This window comes from Nerophis ophidion, linkage group LG04 (genome assembly GCF_033978795.1).
Source record: "Nerophis ophidion isolate RoL-2023_Sa linkage group LG04, RoL_Noph_v1.0, whole genome shotgun sequence".
In the NCBI taxonomy this organism is placed as follows: Eukaryota; Metazoa; Chordata; class Actinopteri; order Syngnathiformes; family Syngnathidae; genus Nerophis; species Nerophis ophidion.
Genome location: NC_084614.1, coordinates 82,465,027 through 82,484,829, shown reverse-complemented (window position 1 = coordinate 82,484,829; position 19,803 = coordinate 82,465,027). Strand labels below are relative to the sequence as shown.

The window sequence follows — 19,803 nt, the reverse complement described above, 5'->3', positions numbered from 1 at the left end:
AAAGATTGCATCAGAGCGACGCTCCAGCTCACGCGTTATTTACTTCTGAGCACACGTCAGGAAATAATTGCTGGGACGCATCCCAACTTCCACCATGACGGCCTTGAGGAGGCGCCAGTAATAATACTCCTAATATCAAAAATATTCACGATAATAACTGAGAATACAATCATATATACATACGTACATGTATACATATATGTATACATGCATACATATATGCATGTATACATACAAATATATACATATAGGCATTTATACATATGCACATACATATTTGCATACATGTATACATACATACATACTGTACATGCATGCATATATACATATACACATACATATATGCATATATACATACACGCATGTATACATATGAATATATACATATATACATATAGGCATTTATACATATGCACATACATATTTGCATATATACATACATGTATACATATATACTGTACATGCATGCATATATACATATACACATACATGTATGCATATATACATACATGCATGTATACATATATGCATGTATACATATGAATATATACATATATACATATAGGCATTTATACATATGCACATACATATTTGCATACATACATTCATGTATACATATATACTGTACATGCATGCATATATACATGTACACATACATATATATATATATATATGTGCATGTATACATATGAATGTATACATATATACATATAGGCATTTATACATATGCACATACATATTTGCATACATACATTCATGTATACATATATACTGTACATGCATGCATATATACATGTACACATACATATATATATATATATATGTGCATGTATACATATGAATGTATACATATATACATATAGGCATTTATACATATGCACATACATATTTGCATATATACATACATGTATACATATATACTGTACATGCATGCATATATACATATACACATACATGTATGGATATATACATACATGCATGTGTACATGTACACATGCATACATGCATATATACATACATGGATGCATATATACATATATACATACATACATACATCAATTTTATTTATTTTTGAATTATTTTGTCCGTCTAAAAATGTTAAGACATTATATGGATACTAATTATAACATTAACATTAAATACAAATATTGTCTGATGCTATAAAGAAATGTTGAATATAAAATTAGATAATAATAATGAGGAATATTTTTTTTATAGTATATTGTAATTATTAGTATTTATTTATTTTCTGTTTTGACTAAAAGAAAGAAAGCAAAACGTGTTGACACTATTAAATATAAATTAATCATGATCATCTATACAATTATTGATGCATATTATTATGAATTAAATCGATTTTTGAATTGATTTTGTCTGTCTTGATTCAAGGGATGGAAGCAAAAGGTGAACACCAGTAATATTTTTAAATAAAGAAGTATACGTATAATTATATTAATAATACAAATAACTAATACAATTATTGACAGCAGTAATTACATGGTGACAGCATTATTTGGATTAAATATGCAATTATATGGCTACTAATTATGATAACAATAAATACATAAATATGTTGCCATATACTATAAAAAAAAATGGTGTCAGTCTTGACTAAAAACAAGACAGCAAAACATGTTGACACTCTTTAATATAGATTTATCATGATCATTTATACCATTATTGTGGCATATTATTATAAATTTAAAACATTTTAAAATAGATTTTGTCCGTCTTGACTCAAAGGTTGGAGGCAAAACCTTAAAAGCAGTAATAATAATACATTTTTAAAAAGTATATGTGTAATTATATGAGTAATAATAACAATAATAAATACAACTACTGTCTCATATGTTATAAATAATTATAATAAATTATTGTATGTATAATATGTAATAGATTATAGGTTATATATAGATAGTGTATATTGTTAGTAGTAGTAAAAGAGTAGTAGTGTTGGTAGCAGCAGTAATATTGATGTCAATACCAGAAATAAGATATATTAGTAATACACATCCACAATCAGACACATTGTTTGAATTTAATTAAACAAATACAATTATAATAATAATAATACTAGTGTCTCTATTTACAGATAATTGGATAAAGAACGGAGTTTTGTTCAACACAATTGTAAATATTAATATTATTACAGGGGGATTTGGTTTTGGGTAGAAAATACACTCATTGAATATCAGCAGGAACGTTGGCTGCCCCCTGGTGGCGGTAATGTAAAACAATCACGGTATCATTCATATATATATATATATATATATATATACAGACATTTATAAACCTATATACATACACATTATTACACATTATATATACATAAATACATATATATATGCACACATATATTTACATATATAAATATATATATACACATATATATACGTATATATACATATATATATACACACACACACATATCTGTATATATGTGTGTGTATACAAACATTTATAAGTATATATGTGTATGTATACATATATATATATATATATATATATATATATACATATATATACATATATATACATATATACATATATACATATATATATACATATATACATATATATATATATATATATATATATATATATATATATATATATATATATATATATATATATATATATATATATATCCTACCGCATATGCCCATCTCAGCTACAATTGGGCAGAAGGTGGGTTACACCCTGGACGAGTAGCTACCTCATCATATTAATATATATATATATATATATATATATATATATATATATATATATACACACACACACACACACACATATATCACATATATACATACACACCCAATTATAGACATACACATTATACATAAATAGTTCCTAAATACTGTACATAGTATATCTATACATATATACTGTTTATATATACGTATTGACCTCGAAAGGTATAAGCGGTAGAAAATGGATGAATGGATTTATACACACACACACACGCACGCACGCACACACACACACACACACACACACACACACACACACAATTATAGTTGCATATTACTTGGAGCCAGAAGCATCCTAGAAAGTCCAGTAACAAAGGTGTCCGCATCATTCAAGCACAGCACCGTGAGCCAGGGGCGTCGCCAGACATATTTCACTGGGGCACGTGCCCCACTGTTGATCTGCAGTGCCCCAGTGAAAATTTCACCAATAAAAAAAAAACGATTCAGAGTTTTAAGTCTACATAACATAGACAACAGCGCACATATTACTTAGTATGGTAATTAATTGCTACTGTATTCGTAACAATGAGCACATGGCTAATTAATATGGTAATTTATTCACGTGTGGATCGAGACTTCAGTTGAGAGAGAGAGAGAGAGAGAGGATGCGAATCACTGCGTGAGGTAGGTAACGTTAGCCAACAACAATTTGTCAATTACATTATTTTGATTTTGATTTGACTCAAACTGTACCTCCTAGATGGATTTAAGCAAGTTATTGTCCCGCAGCAGAGAAGAAGCAGCAGGAATGAGAGATGTAAGTGAAGTCCTAGCTAGCTAGGCAACATCATTGTCTTAAGTTGATGCTAAGTTAGCTAACATTATTCCTTGTATCAAGACAAACATATTCATTAAGTTGATGCTAAGTTAGCTAACATTATTCCTTGTATCAAGACAAACATATTCATTAAGTTGATGCTAAGTTAGCTAACATTATTTCTTGTATCAAGACAAACATATTCATTAAGTTGATGCTAAGTTAGCTAACATTATTCCTTGTATCAAGACAAACATATTCATTAAGTTGATGCTAAGTTAGCTAACATTATTCCTTGTATCAAGACAAACATATTCATTAAGTTGATGCTAAGTTAGCTAACATTATTCCTTGTATCAAGACAAACATATTCATTAAGTTGATGCTAAGTTAGCTAACATTATTCCTTGTATCAAGACAAACATATTCATTAAGTTGATGCTAAGTTAGCTAACATTATTCCTTCTATGAAGACAAACATATTCATTAAGTTGATGCTAAGTTAGCTAACATTATTCCTTGTATCAAGACAAACATATTCATTAAGTTGATGCTAAGTTAGCTAACATTATTCCTTGTATGAAGACAAACATATTCATTAAGTTGATGCTAAGTTAGCTAACATTATTCCTTCTATCAAGACAAACATATTCATTAAGTTGATGCTAAGTTAGCTAACATTATTCCTTGTATCAAGACAAACATATTCATTAAGTTGATGCTAAGTTAGCTAACATTATTCCTTGTATCAAGACAAACATATTCATTAAGTTGATGCTAAGTTAGCTAACATTATTCCTTGTATCAAGACAAACATATTCATTAAGTTGATGCTAAGTTAGCTAACATTATTCCTTGTATGAAGACAAACATATTCATTAAGTTGATGCTAAGTTAGCTAACATTATTCCTTCTATGAAGACAAACATATTCATTAAGTTGATGCTAAGTTAGCTAACATTATTCCTTGTATCAAGACAAACATATTCATTAAGTTGATGCTAAGTTAGCTAACATTATTCCTTGTATCAAGACAAACATATTCATTAAGTTGATGCTAAGTTAGCTAACATTATTCCTTGTATCAAGACAAACATATTCATTAAGTTGATGCTAAGTTAGCTAACATTATTCCTTGTATCAAGACAAACATATTCATTAAGTTGATGCTAAGCTAGCTAACATTATTCCTTGTATCAAGACAAACCTATTCATTAAGTTGATGCTAAGTTAGCTAACGTTATTCCTTGTATCAAGACAAACATATTCATTCAGTTGATGCTAAGTTAGCTAACATTATTCCTTGTATCAAGACAAACATATTCATTAAGTTGATGCTAAGTTAGCTAACATTATTCCTTGTATCAAGACAAACATATTCATTAAGTTGATGCTAAGTTAGCTAACATTATTCCTTGTATCAAGACAAACATATTCATTAAGTTGATGCTAAGTTAGCTAACATTATTCCTTGTATCAAGACAAACATATTCATTAAGTTGATGCTAAGTTAGCTAACATTATTCCTTGTATCAAGACAAACATATTCATTAAGTTGATGCTAAGTTAGCTAACATTATTCCTTGTATCAAGACAAACATATTCATTAAGTTGATGCTAAGTTAGCTAACATTATTCCTTGTATCAAGACAAACATATTCATTAAGTTGATGCTAAGTTAGCTAACATTATTCCTTGTATCAAGACAAACATATTCATTAAGTTGATGCTAAGTTAGCTAACATTATTCCTTGTATGAAGACAAACATATTCATTAAGTTGATGCTAAGTTAGCTAACATTATTCCTTGTATGAAGACAAACATATTCATTAAGTTGATGCTAAGTTAGCTAACATTATTCCTTGTATCAAGACAAACATATTCATTAAGTTGATGCTAAGTTAGCTAACATTATTCCTTGTATCAAGACAAACATATTCATTAAGTTGATGCTAAGTTAGCTAACATTATTCCTTCTATGAAGACAAACATATTCATTAAGTTGATGCTAAGTTAGCTAACATTATTCCTTGTATCAAGACAAACATATTCATTAAGTTGATGCTAAGTTAGCTAACATTATTCCTTCTATGAAGACAAACATATTCATTAAGTTGATGCTAAGTTAGCTAACATTATTCCTTGTATGAAGACAAACATATTCATTAAGTTGATGCTAAGTTAGCTAACATTATTCCTTGTATCAAGACAAACATATTCATTAAGTTGATGCTAAGTTAGCTAACATTATTCCTTGTATCAAGACAAACATATTCATTAAGTTGATGCTAAGTTAGCTAACATTATTCCTTGTATGAAGACAAACATATTCATTAAGTTGATGCTAAGTTAGCTAACATTATTCCTTGTATGAAGACAAACATATTCATTAAGTTGATGCTAAGTTAGCTAACATTATTCCTTGTATGAAGACAAACATATTCATTAAGTTGATGCTAAGTTAGCTAACATTATTCCTTGTATCAAGACAAACATATTCATTAAGTTGATGCTAAGTTAGCTAACATTATTCCTTGTATCAAGACAAACATATTCATTAAGTTGATGCTAAGTTAGCTAACATTATTCCTTGTATCAAGACAAACATATTCATTAAGTTGATGCTAAGTTAGCTAACATTATTCCTTGTATCAAGACAAACATATTCATTAAGTTGATGCTAAGTTAGCTAACATTATTCCTTGTATCAAGACAAACATATTCATTAAGTTGATGCTAAGTTAGCTAACATTATTCCTTGTATCAAGACAAACATATTCATTAAGTTGATGCTAAGTTAGCTAACATTATTCCTTGTATCAAGACAAACATATTCATTAAGTTGATGCTAAGTTAGCTAACATTATTCCTTGTATCAAGACAAACATATTCATTAAGTTGATGCTAAGTTAGCTAACATTATTCCTTCTATGAAGACAAACATATTCATTAAGTTGATGCTAAGTTAGCTAACATTATTCCTTCTATGAAGACAAACATATTCATTAAGTTGATGCTAAGTTAGCTAACATTATTCCTTGTATCAAGACAAACATATTCATTAAGTTGATGCTAAGTTAGCTAACATTATTCCTTGTATCAAGACAAACATATTCATTAAGTTGATGCTAAGTTAGCTAACATTATTCCTTGTATCAAGACAAACATATTCATTAAGTTGATGCTAAGTTAGCTAACATTATTCCTTGTATCAAGACAAACATATTCATTAAGTTGATGCTAAGTTAGCTAACATTATTCCTTGTATCAAGACAAACATATTCATTAAGTTGATGCTAAGTTAGCTAACATTATTCCTTGTATCAAGACAAACATATTCATTAAGTTGATGCTAAGTTAGCTAACATTATTCCTTGTATCAAGACAAACATATTCATTAAGTTGATGCTAAGTTAGCTAACATTATTCCTTGTATCAAGACAAACATATTCATTAAGTTGATGCTAAGTTAGCTAACATTATTCCTTGTATCAAGACAAACATATTCATTAAGTTGATGCTAAGCTAGCTAACATTATTCCTTGTATCAAGACAAACCTATTCATTAAGTTGATGCTAAGTTAGCTAACGTTATTCCTTGTATCAAGACAAACATATTCATTAAGTTGATGCTAAGTTAGCTAACATTATTCCTTGTATCAAGACAAACATATTCATTAAGTTGATGCTAAGTTAGCTAACATTATTCCTTCTATCAAGACAAACATATTCATTAAGTTGATGCTAAGTTAGCTAACATTATTCCTTGTATCAAGACAAACATATTCATTAAGTTGATGCTAAGTTAGCTAACATTATTCCTTCTATGAAGACAAACATATTCATTAAGTTGATGCTAAGTTAGCTAACATTATTCCTTGTATCAAGACAAACATATTCATTAAGTTGATGCTAAGTTAGCTAACATTATTCCTTGTATCAAGACAAACATATTCATTAAGTTGATGCTAAGTTAGCTAACATTATTCCTTGTATCAAGACAAACATATTCATTAAGTTGATGCTAAGTTAGCTAACATTATTCCTTGTATCAAGACAAACATATTCATTAAGTTGATGCTAAGTTAGCTAACATTATTCCTTGTATGAAGACAAACATATTCATTAAGTTGATGCTAAGTTAGCTAACATTATTCCTTGTATGAAGACAAACATATTCATTAAGTTGATGCTAAGTTAGCTAACATTATTCCTTGTATCAAGACAAACATATTCATTAAGTTGATGCTAAGTTAGCTAACATTATTCCTTGTATCAAGACAAACATATTCATTAAGTTGATGCTAAGTTAGCTAACATTATTCCTTCTATGAAGACAAACATATTCATTAAGTTGATGCTAAGTTAGCTAACATTATTCCTTGTATGAAGACAAACATATTCATTAAGTTGATGCTAAGTTAGCTAACATTATTCCTTCTATGAAGACAAACATATTCATTAAGTTGATGCTAAGTTAGCTAACATTATTCCTTGTATCAAGACAAACATATTCATTAAGTTGATGCTAAGTTAGCTAACATTATTCCTTCTATGAAGACAAACATATTCATTAAGTTGATGCTAAGTTAGCTAACATTATTCCTTCTATGAAGACAAACATATTCATTAAGTTGATGCTAAGTTAGCTAACATTATTCCTTGTATGAAGACAAACATATTCATTAAGTTGATGCTAAGTTAGCTAACATTATTCCTTGTATCAAGACAAACATATTCATTAAGTTGATGCTAAGTTAGCTAACATTATTCCTTGTATCAAGACAAACATATTCATTAAGTTGATGCTAAGTTAGCTAACATTATTCCTTGTATGAAGACAAACATATTCATTAAGTTGATGCTAAGTTAGCTAACATTATTCCTTGTATGAAGACAAACATATTCATTAAGTTGATGCTAAGTTAGCTAACATTATTCCTTGTATCAAGACAAACATATTCATTAAGTTGATGCTAAGTTAGCTAACATTATTCCTTGTATCAAGACAAACATATTCATTAAGTTGATGCTAAGTTAGCTAACATTATTCCTTGTATCAAGACAAACATATTCATTAAGTTGATGCTAAGTGAGCTAACATTATTCCTTGTATCAAGACAAACATATTCATTAAGTTGATGCTAAGTGAGCTAACATTCTTCCTTGTATCAAGACAAACATATTCATTAAGTTGATGCTAAGTTAGCTAACATTATTCCTTCTATGAAGACAAACATATTCATTAAGTTGATGCTAAGTTAGCTAACATTATTCCTTGTATGAAGACAAACATATTCATTAAGTTGATGCTAAGTTAGCTAACATTATTCCTTCTATGAAGACAAACATATTCATTAAGTTGATGCTAAGTTAGCTAACATTATTCCTTGTATCAAGACAAACATATTCATTAAGTTGATGCTAAGTTAGCTAACATTATTCCTTCTATGAAGACAAACATATTCATTAAGTTGATGCTAAGTTAGCTAACATTATTCCTTCTATGAAGACAAACATATTCATTAAGTTGATGCTAAGTTAGCTAACATTATTCCTTGTATGAAGACAAACATATTCATTAAGTTGATGCTAAGTTAGCTAACATTATTCCTTGTATCAAGACAAACATATTCATTAAGTTGATGCTAAGTGAGCTAACATTATTCCTTCTATGAAGACAAACATATTCATTAAGTTGATGCTAAGTTAGCTAACATTATTCCTTGTATGAAGACAAACATATTCATTAAGTTGATGCTAAGTTAGCTAACATTATTCCTTCTATGAAGACAAACATATTCATTAAGTTGATGCTAAGTTAGCTAACATTATTCCTTCTATGAAGACAAACATATTCATTAAGTTGATGCTAAGTTAGCTAACATTATTCCTTGTATCAAGACAAACATATTCATTAAGTTGATGCTAAGTTAGCTAACATTATTCCTTGTATGAAGACAAACATATTCATTAAGTTGATGCTAAGTTAGCTAACATTATTCCTTGTATCAAGACAAACATATTCATTAAGTTGATGCTAAGTTAGCTAACATTATTCCTTGCATCAAGACAAACATATTCATTAAGTTGATGCTAAGTTAGCTAACATTATTCCTTGTATCAAGACAAACATATTCATTAAGTTGATGCTAAGTTAGCTAACATTATTCCTTGTATCAAGACAAACATATTCATTAAGTTGATGCTAAGTTAGCTAACATTATTCCTTGTATCAAGACAAACATATTCATTAAGTTGATGCTAAGTTAGCTAACATTATTCCTTGTATCAAGACAAACATATTCATTAAGTTGATGCTAAGTTAGCTAACGTTCTTCCTTGCATCAAGACAAACATTTTCATTAAGTTGATGCTAAGTTAGCTAACATTATTCCTTGTATGAAGACAAACATATTCATTAAGTTGATGCTAAGTTAGCTAACATTATTCCTTGTATGAAGACAAACATATTCATTAAGTTGATGCTAAGTTAGCTAACATTATTGCTTGTATCAAGACAAACATATTCATTAAGTTGATGCTAAGTTAGCTAACATTATTCCTTGTATCAAGACAAACATATTCATTAAGTTGATGCTAAGTTAGCTAACATTATTCCTTGTATCAAGACAAACATATTCATTAAGTTGATGCTAAGTTAGCTAACATTATTCCTTGTATCAAGACAAACATATTCATTAAGTTGATGCTAAGTGAGCTAACATTATTCCTTGTATCAAGACAAACATATTCATTAAGTTGATGCTAAGTGAGCTAACATTCTTCCTTGTATCAAGACAAACATATTCATTAAGTTGATGCTAAGTTAGCTAACATTATTCCTTGTATGAAGACAAACATATTCATTAAGTTGATGCTAAGTTAGCTAACATTATTGCTTGTATCAAGACAAACATATTCATTAAGTTGATGCTAAGTTAGCTAACATTCTTCCTTGTATCAAGACAAACATATTCATTAAGTTGATGCTAAGTTAGCTAACATTATTCCTTGTATGAAGACAAACATATTCATTAAGTTGATGCTAAGTTAGCTAACATTATTCCTTGTATCAAGACAAACATATTCATTAAGTTGATGCTAAGTTAGCTAACATTATTGCTTGTATCAAGACAAACATATTCATTAAGTTGATGCTAAGTTAGCTAACATTATTCCTTGTATCAAGACAAACATATTCATTAAGTTGATGCTAAGTTAGCTAACATTATTCCTTCTATGAAGACAAACATATTCATTAAGTTGATGCTAAGTTAGCTAACATTATTCCTTGTATCAAGACAAACATATTCATTAAGTTGATGCTAAGTTAGCTAACATTATTCCTTGTATCAAGACAAACATATTCATTAAGTTGATGCTAAGTTAGCTAACATTATTCCTTGTATCAAGACAAACATATTCATTAAGTTGATGCTAAGTGAGCTAACATTATTCCTTGTATCAAGACAAACATATTCATTAAGTTGATGCTAAGTGAGCTAACATTCTTCCTTGTATCAAGACAAACATATTCATTAAGTTGATGCTAAGTTAGCTAACATTATTCCTTGTATCAAGACAAACATATTCATTAAGTTGATGCTAAGTTAGCTAACGTTCTTCCTTGCATCAAGACAAACATTTTCATTAAGTTGATGCTAAGTTAGCTAACATTATTCCTTGTATGAAGACAAACATATTCATTAAGTTGATGCTAAGTTAGCTAACATTATTCCTTGTATGAAGACAAACATATTCATTAAGTTGATGCTAAGTTAGCTAACATTATTCCTTGTATGAAGACAAACATATTCATTAAGTTGATGCTAAGTTAGCTAACATTATTCCTTGTATGAAGACAAACATATTCATTAAGTTGATGCTAAGTTAGCTAACATTATTCCTTGTATCAAGACAAACATATTCATTAAGTTGATGCTAAGTTAGCTAACATTATTCCTTGTATCAAGACAAACATATTCATTAAGTTGATGCTAAGTTAGCTAACATTATTCCTTGTATCAAGACAAACATATTCATTAAGTTGATGCTAAGTGAGCTAACATTATTCCTTGTATCAAGACAAACATATTCATTAAGTTGATGCTAAGTGAGCTAACATTCTTCCTTGTATCAAGACAAACATATTCATTAAGTTGATGCTAAGTTAGCTAACATTATTCCTTGTATCAAGACAAACATATTCATTAAGTTGATGCTAAGTTAGCTAACATTATTCCTTGTATCAAGACAAACATATTCATTAAGTTGATGCTAAGTTAGCTAACATTATTCCTTGTATCAAGACAAACATATTCATTAAGTTGATGCTAAGTTAGCTAACATTATTCCTTCTATGAAGACAAACATATTCATTAAGTTGATGCTAAGTTAGCTAACATTATTCCTTCTATGAAGACAAACATATTCATTAAGTTGATGCTAAGTTAGCTAACATTATTCCTTCTATGAAGACAAACATATTCATTAAGTTGATGCTAAGTTAGCTAACATTATTCCTTGTATCAAGACAAACATATTCATTAAGTTGATGCTAAGTTAGCTAACATTATTCCTTGTATCAAGACAAACATATTCATTAAGTTGATGCTAAGTTAGCTAACATTATTCCTTGTATCAAGACAAACATATTCATTAAGTTGATGCTAAGTGAGCTAACATTATTCCTTGTATCAAGACAAACATATTCATTAAGTTGATGCTAAGTGAGCTAACATTCTTCCTTGTATCAAGACAAACATATTCATTAAGTTGATGCTAAGTTAGCTAACATTATTCCTTGCATCAAGACAAACATATTCATTAAGTTGATGCTAAGTTAGCTAACATTATTCCTTCTATGAAGACAAACATATTCATTAAGTTGATGCTAAGTTAGCTAACATTATTCCTTGTATGAAGACAAACATATTCATTAAGTTGATGCTAAGTTAGCTAACATTATTGCTTGTATCAAGACAAACATATTCATTAAGTTGATGCTAAGTGAGCTAACATTCTTCCTTGTATCAAGACAAACATATTCATTAAGTTGATGCTAAGTTAGCTAACATTATTCCTTGCATCAAGACAAACATATTCATTAAGTTGATGCTAAGTTAGCTAACATTATTCCTTCTATGAAGACAAACATATTCATTAAGTTGATGCTAAGTTAGCTAACATTATTCCTTGTATGAAGACAAACATATTCATTAAGTTGATGCTAAGTTAGCTAACATTATTGCTTGTATCAAGACAAACATATTCATTAAGTTGATGCTAAGTTAGCTAACATTATTCCTTGTATCAAGACAAACATATTCATTAAGTTGATGCTAAGTTAGCTAACATTATTCCTTGTATCAAGACAAACATATTCATTAAGTTGATGCTAAGTGAGCTAACATTATTCCTTGTATCAAGACAAACATATTCATTAAGTTGATGCTAAGTTAGCTAACATTATTCCTTCTATGAAGACAAACATATTCATTAAGTTGATGCTAAGTTAGCTAACATTATTCCTTGTATCAAGACAAACATATTCATTAAGTTGATGCTAAGTTAGCTAACATTATTCCTTCTATGAAGACAAACATATTCATTAAGTTGATGCTAAGTTAGCTAACATTATTCCTTCTATGAAGACAAACATATTCATTAAGTTGATGCTAAGTTAGCTAACATTATTCCTTCTATGAAGACAAACATATTCATTAAGTTGATGCTAAGTTAGCTAACATTATTCCTTCTATGAAGACAAACATATTCATTAAGTTGATGCTAAGTTAGCTAACATTATTCCTTCTATGAAGACAAACATATTCATTAAGTTGATGCTAAGTTAGCTAACATTATTCCTTCTATGAAGACAAACATATTCATTAAGTTGATGCTAAGTTAGCTAACATTATTCCTTGTATCAAGACAAACATATTCATTAAGTTGATGCTAAGTTAGCTAACATTGTTCCTTGTATCAAGACAAACATATTCATTAAGTTGATGCTAAGTTAGCTAACATTATTCCTTCTATGAAGACAAACATATTCATTAAGTTGATGCTAAGTTAGCTAACATTATTCCTTGTATCAAGACAAACATATTCATTAAGTTGATGCTAAGTTAGCTAACATTATTCCTTCTATGAAGACAAACATATTCATTAAGTTGATGCTAAGTTAGCTAACATTATTCCTTCTATGAAGACAAACATATTCATTAAGTTGATGCTAAGTTAGCTAACATTATTCCTTGTATCAAGACAAACATATTCATTAAGTTGATGCTAAGTTAGCTAACATTATTCCTTGTATCAAGACAAACATATTCATTAAGTTGATGCTAAGTTAGCTAACATTATTCCTTGTATCAAGACAAACATATTCATTAAGTTGATGCTAAGTTAGCTAACATTATTCCTTGTATCAAGACAAACATATTCATTAAGTTGATGCTAAGTGAGCTAACATTATTCCTTGTATCAAGACAAATATATTCATTAAGTTGATGCTAAGTGAGCTAACATTCTTCCTTGTATCAAGACAAACATATTCATTAAGTTGATGCTAAGTGAGCTAACATTCTTCCTTGTATCAAGACAAACATATTCATTAAGTTGATGCTAAGTTAGCTAACATTATTCCTTCTATGAAGACAAACATATTCATTAAGTTGATGCTAAGTTAGCTAACATTATTCCTTCTATGAAGACAAACATATTCATTAAGTTGATGCTAAGTTAGCTAACATTATTCCTTCTATGAAGACAAACATATTCATTAAGTTGATGCTAAGTTAGCTAACATTATTCCTTGTATCAAGACAAACATATTCATTAAGTTGATGCTAAGTTAGCTAACATTGTTCCTTGTATCAAGACAAACATATTCATTAAGTTGATGCTAAGTTAGCTAACATTATTCCTTGTATCAAGACAAACATATTCATTAAGTTGATGCTAAGTTAGCTAACATTATTCCTTCTATGAAGACAAACATATTCATTAAGTTGATGCTAAGTTAGCTAACATTATTCCTTGTATCAAGACAAACATATTCATTAAGTTGATGCTAAGTTAGCTAACATTATTCCTTGTATCAAGACAAACATATTCATTAAGTTGATGCTAAGTTAGCTAACATTATTCCTTGTATCAAGACAAACATATTCATTAAGTTGATGCTAAGTTAGCTAACATTATTCCTTGTATCAAGACAAACATATTCATTAAGTTGATGCTAAGTTAGCTAACATTATTCCTTGTATCAAGACAAACATATTCATTAAGTTGATGCTAAGTTAGCTAACATTATTCCTTGTATCAAGACAAACATATTCATTAAGTTGATGCTAAGTTAGCTAACATTATTCCTTGTATCAAGACAAACATATTCATTAAGTTGATGCTAAGTTAGCTAACATTATTCCTTGTATCAAGACAAACATATTCATTAAGTTGATGCTAAGTTAGCTAACATTATTCCTTGTATCAAGACAAACATATTCATTAAGTTGATGCTAAGTTAGCTAACATTATTCCTTGTATCAAGACAAACATATTCATTAAGTTGATGCTAAGTTAGCTAACATTATTCCTTGTATCAAGACAAACATATTCATTAAGTTGATGCTAAGTTAGCTAACATTATTCCTTGTATCAAGACAAACATATTCATTAAGTTGATGCTAAGTTAGCTAACATTATTCCTTGTATCAAGACAAACATATTCATTAAGTTGATGCTAAGTTAGCTAACATTATTCCTTGTATCAAGACAAACATATTCATTAAGTTGATGCTAAGTTAGCTAACATTATTCCTTGTATCAAGACAAACATATTCATTAAGTTGATGCTAAGTTAGCTAACATTATTCCTTGTATCAAGACAAACTTATTCATTAAGTTGATGCTAAGTTAGCTAACATTATTCCTTGTATCAAGACAAACATATTCATTAAGTTGATGCTAAGTTAGCTAACATTATTCCTTGTATCAAGACAAACATATTCATTAAGTTGATGCTAAGTTAGCTAACATTATTCCTTGTATCAAGACAAACATATTCATTAAGTTGATGCTAAGTTAGCTAACATTATTCCTTGTATCAAGACAAACATATTCTTTAGGTTGATGCTAAGTTAGCTAACATTATTCCTTGTATCAAGACAAACATATTCATTAAGTTGATGCTAAGTTAGCTAACATTATTCCTTGTATCAAGACAAACATATTCATTAAGTTGATGCTAAGTTAGCTAACATTATTCCTTGTATCAAGACAAACATATTCATTAAGTTGATGCTAAGTTAGCTAACATTATTCCTTGTATCAAGACAAACATATTCATTAAGTTGATGCTAAGTTAGCTAACATTATTCCTTGTATCAAGACAAACATATTCATTAAGTTGATGCTAAGTTAGCTAACATTATTCCTTGTATCAAGACAAACATATTCATTAAGTTGATGCTAAGTTAGCTAACATTATTCCTTGTATCAAGACAAACATATTCATTAAGTTGATGCTAAGTTAGCTAACATTATTCCTTGTATCAAGACAAACATATTCATTAAGTTGATGCTAAGTTAGCTAACATTATTCCTTCTATGAAGACAAACATATTCATTAAGTTGATGCTAAGTTAGCTAACATTATTCCTTGTATCAAGACAAACATATTCATTAAGTTGATGCTAAGTTAGCTAACATTATTCCTTGTATCAAGACAAACATATTCATTTGCTGTACGAGCTGTCGGGGGAATTTCCAATGAACATGAAACATCATGTTGGTTATTGTCTGCTGCTTCTGCATCAAAGATGATTTGGAGTCAGCATGTGTGAGTCAAATGTTTTATCTTCAGCAAGAAAAACATTTTTCCATATCATCAAGTCGTGAGCCACATTTTTAAATAATTCAAGTTTATTTCACAGAAAAATAGCACAGTAGACTTGTGACTTTGACTAAAATAATCTTGCTTTGTCAGCAGAAAAATGGCTACAGCTAAAGCATCTGCTTTTGTTTCATGATAAATAGTAACATTTCTGTGTTTGTCTTCAGAAAGATGGCTGAAAATATCGGGTTTTGTTGCCCCATTTAGATTTAAATAAATATATTTCCATGTCTGTCCTGAGTTCTCCTCCAACTTGTTAGTCGCTTTGCCTTTTGCTAAAATACTCACTAATAGTCACGAGAAAAATGGCTAAAAATATCTAGTTTTGTTGCCACAATTTGATTTTCTTCTCCCTCAACTTTTTTTTTCCATGCACACACGTGACTGAAAATGACCCACAATCCACTTTTATGTCGCGAGCCAGCAGTTGGGAACCATTGGTCAACTGTATAACAGTTACTGTAATATTTCCATGTCTGTCCAGAGTGATTGACCACTTTGCAAAAATGAAAAGTTTACTTCTCAGAAAAGGATTCCCTGAACACACAACAGTTGTTCATTTATTCTACTACTGTGGCTTTATTGTTTTGTGTATATTTGATAGTTTTGTGTATCTGAAATAGGATTCGCCACATTGCCATCAATGGAAATTAAATAATATAAAAGAACCCAGAGATGTAGGGCTGCTTAATTTTTTGTTTTACTTTTGTAGATGTTCAATTTGCAGATGATTACTGCAATAAATATTTCAAAAAGATTCATTGCTCTTCCTTTTTGCTTTTACCAGTAGCAGTTTAGAAGTCTGGAGTCAAAAAGTGCACAAGTAGGTCAAATGCATGAGTTAATTTCAGGTGGTTCATCAAAGATCCATACATCATCTGATTGGATTTCATAGTTTAAAGCACTATTTATGTATTTTTTTATGATAAATAAGTGCTAAAAAGGTTTTTGCTTGCGCGCTTTGCACGCTCACATGAATTATTTGTGCCCCAGGTGTGCCCCAGTAAAGTATTAGGTCTAGTGACGCCCCAGGTGTGCCCCAGTAAAGTATTAGGTCTAGTGACGCCCCTGGTAGGACCACCTACAAAAATGCTTATCAGAGATCTTTTATTTGACAAAAGCACTCTACTGTTTTTGTGAACAACAAAAACGCTTGTCAAAGATCCTCTGTATGGCACGACCATTCCAATATCTGTGACTTACAAAAACACCATAGTCAAAGATCCTCTTTATGACAGGAGCATTCTAGCATGTTTTGTTGCTTACAAAACTGGAGTCAAAGATCTTCTACACAGCAGGACAATTCTGATTTGTGTGACCTATAAAAACACTATAGTCAAAGATCCTCTATCTGACAGGACCATTCTGTTTTATGTGACCTACAAAACACTAATATCAAAGATCCTCTAAATGGCAGGACCATTCCCGTATTTGAGACTTACAAAAACACTATAGTCAAAGATCCTCTATACGGCAGGACCATTCCGATTTGTGTGACCTATAAAAACACTACAGTCAAAGATCCTCTCTTACGACAGGACCATTCTGTTTTTTGGGACCTACAAAACACTATTATCAAAGATCCTCTATAAGGCAGGACCATTCCAATTTTTGTGACCTTCAAAACACTATTATCAAAGATCCTCTATAAGGCAGGACCATTCCAATTTTTGAGACTTACAAAAACACTGTAGTCAAAGATCCTCTATATGACAAGACCATTTCTATTTGTGTGACCTACAAAAACACTATAGTCAAAGATCTTCTATATAACAGGAGCATTCTACAATATTTTGTTGCTTACAAAACTGTAGTCAAAGATCCTTTGTACGGCAGTACCATTCAGTTTTTTTTTACCTACAAAACACTATTATCAAAGATCCTCTATAAGGTGGGACCATTCTACTATTTGTGACCGGACGAAAACACAATAGTCAAAGATCCTTTAAATGGCAGGACCATTCCCGTATTTGTGACTTACAAAAACACTATAGTCAAAGATCCTCTATATGGCAGGACCATTCCGATTTGTGTGACCTATAAAAACACTATAGTCAAAGATCCTCTCTTACGACAGGACCATTCTGTTTTTTGTGACCTACAAAACACTATTATCAAAGATCCTCTCTAAGGCAGGACCATTCCAATTTTTGACACTTACAAAAACACTGTAGTCAAAGATCCTCTATGTGACAAGACCATTTCTATTTGTGTGACCTACAAAAACACTATAGTCAAAGATCTTCTATATAACAGGAGCATTCTACAATATTTTTTTGCTTACAAAACTGTAGTCAAAGATCCTTTACACGGCAAAACCATTCTGTTTTTTTTTTTTACCTACAAAACACTTATTATCAAAGATCCTCTATAAGGCGGGACCATTCTACTATTTGTGACCTGACGAAAACACTATAGTCAAAGATCCTTTAAATGGCAGGACCATTCCCGTATTTGTGACTTACAAAAACACTATAGTCAAAGATCCTCTATATGGCAGGACCATTCCGATTTGTGTGACCTATAAAAACATTATTATCAAAGATCCTCTATAAGGTGGGACCATTCCAATTTTTGAGACTTACAAAAACACTGTAGTCAAAGATCCTTTAAATGGCAGGACCATTCCCGTATTTGTGACTTACAAAAACACTATAGTCAAAGATCCTCTATATGGCAGGACCATTCCGATTTGTGTGACCTATAAAAACACTATAGTCAAAGATCCTCTCTTACGACAGGACCATTCTGTTTTTTGTGACCTTCAAAACATTATTATCAAAGATCCTCTATAAGGTGGGACCATTCTATTATTTGTGACCTGACGAAAACACTATAGTCAAAGATCCTCTATAAGGCAGGACCATTCCAATTTTTGAGACTTACAAAAACACTGTAGTCAAAGATCCTTTAAATGGCAGGACCATTCCCGTATTTGTGACTTACAAAAACACTATAGTCAAAGATCCTCTCTTACGACAGGACCATTCTGTTTTTTTCCTACAAAACACTATTATCAAAGATCCTTTAAATGGCAGGACCATTCCCGTATTTGAGACTTACAAAAACACTATAGTCAAAGATCCTCTATAAGGCAGGACCATTCCAATTTTTTGAGACTTACAAAAACACTGTAGTCAAAGATCCTCTATACGGCAGGACCATTCCGATTTGTGTGACCTGTAAAACCACTATAGTCAAAGATCCTCTGTACGACAGGAGCACTCTGCTGTGTTTAATAACCTCCAAAAGTTAGTCGCTCCAAGTTTTAGCGCTAGAGGCTAACACCAGGAGGTGTCCTGGCTGGTCCGCTACAACGACACCTTTCTACAAGCAGGTGAGTGAACGTCGCCATGGCAACAAGCCATCGTGATTGTGAAGCGGCGAT

The 19,803-nt window shown here is 30.1% G+C and overlaps 1 protein-coding gene across 1 annotated transcript in view; it reads right to left on the bottom strand.

The window, feature by feature from the left end:
* bach1b (BTB and CNC homology 1, basic leucine zipper transcription factor 1 b) overlaps nucleotides 1-19,803 on the bottom strand; it is a 113,437-nt gene that overhangs the window by 8,988 nt on the left and 84,646 nt on the right. The window lies entirely within an intron of this gene.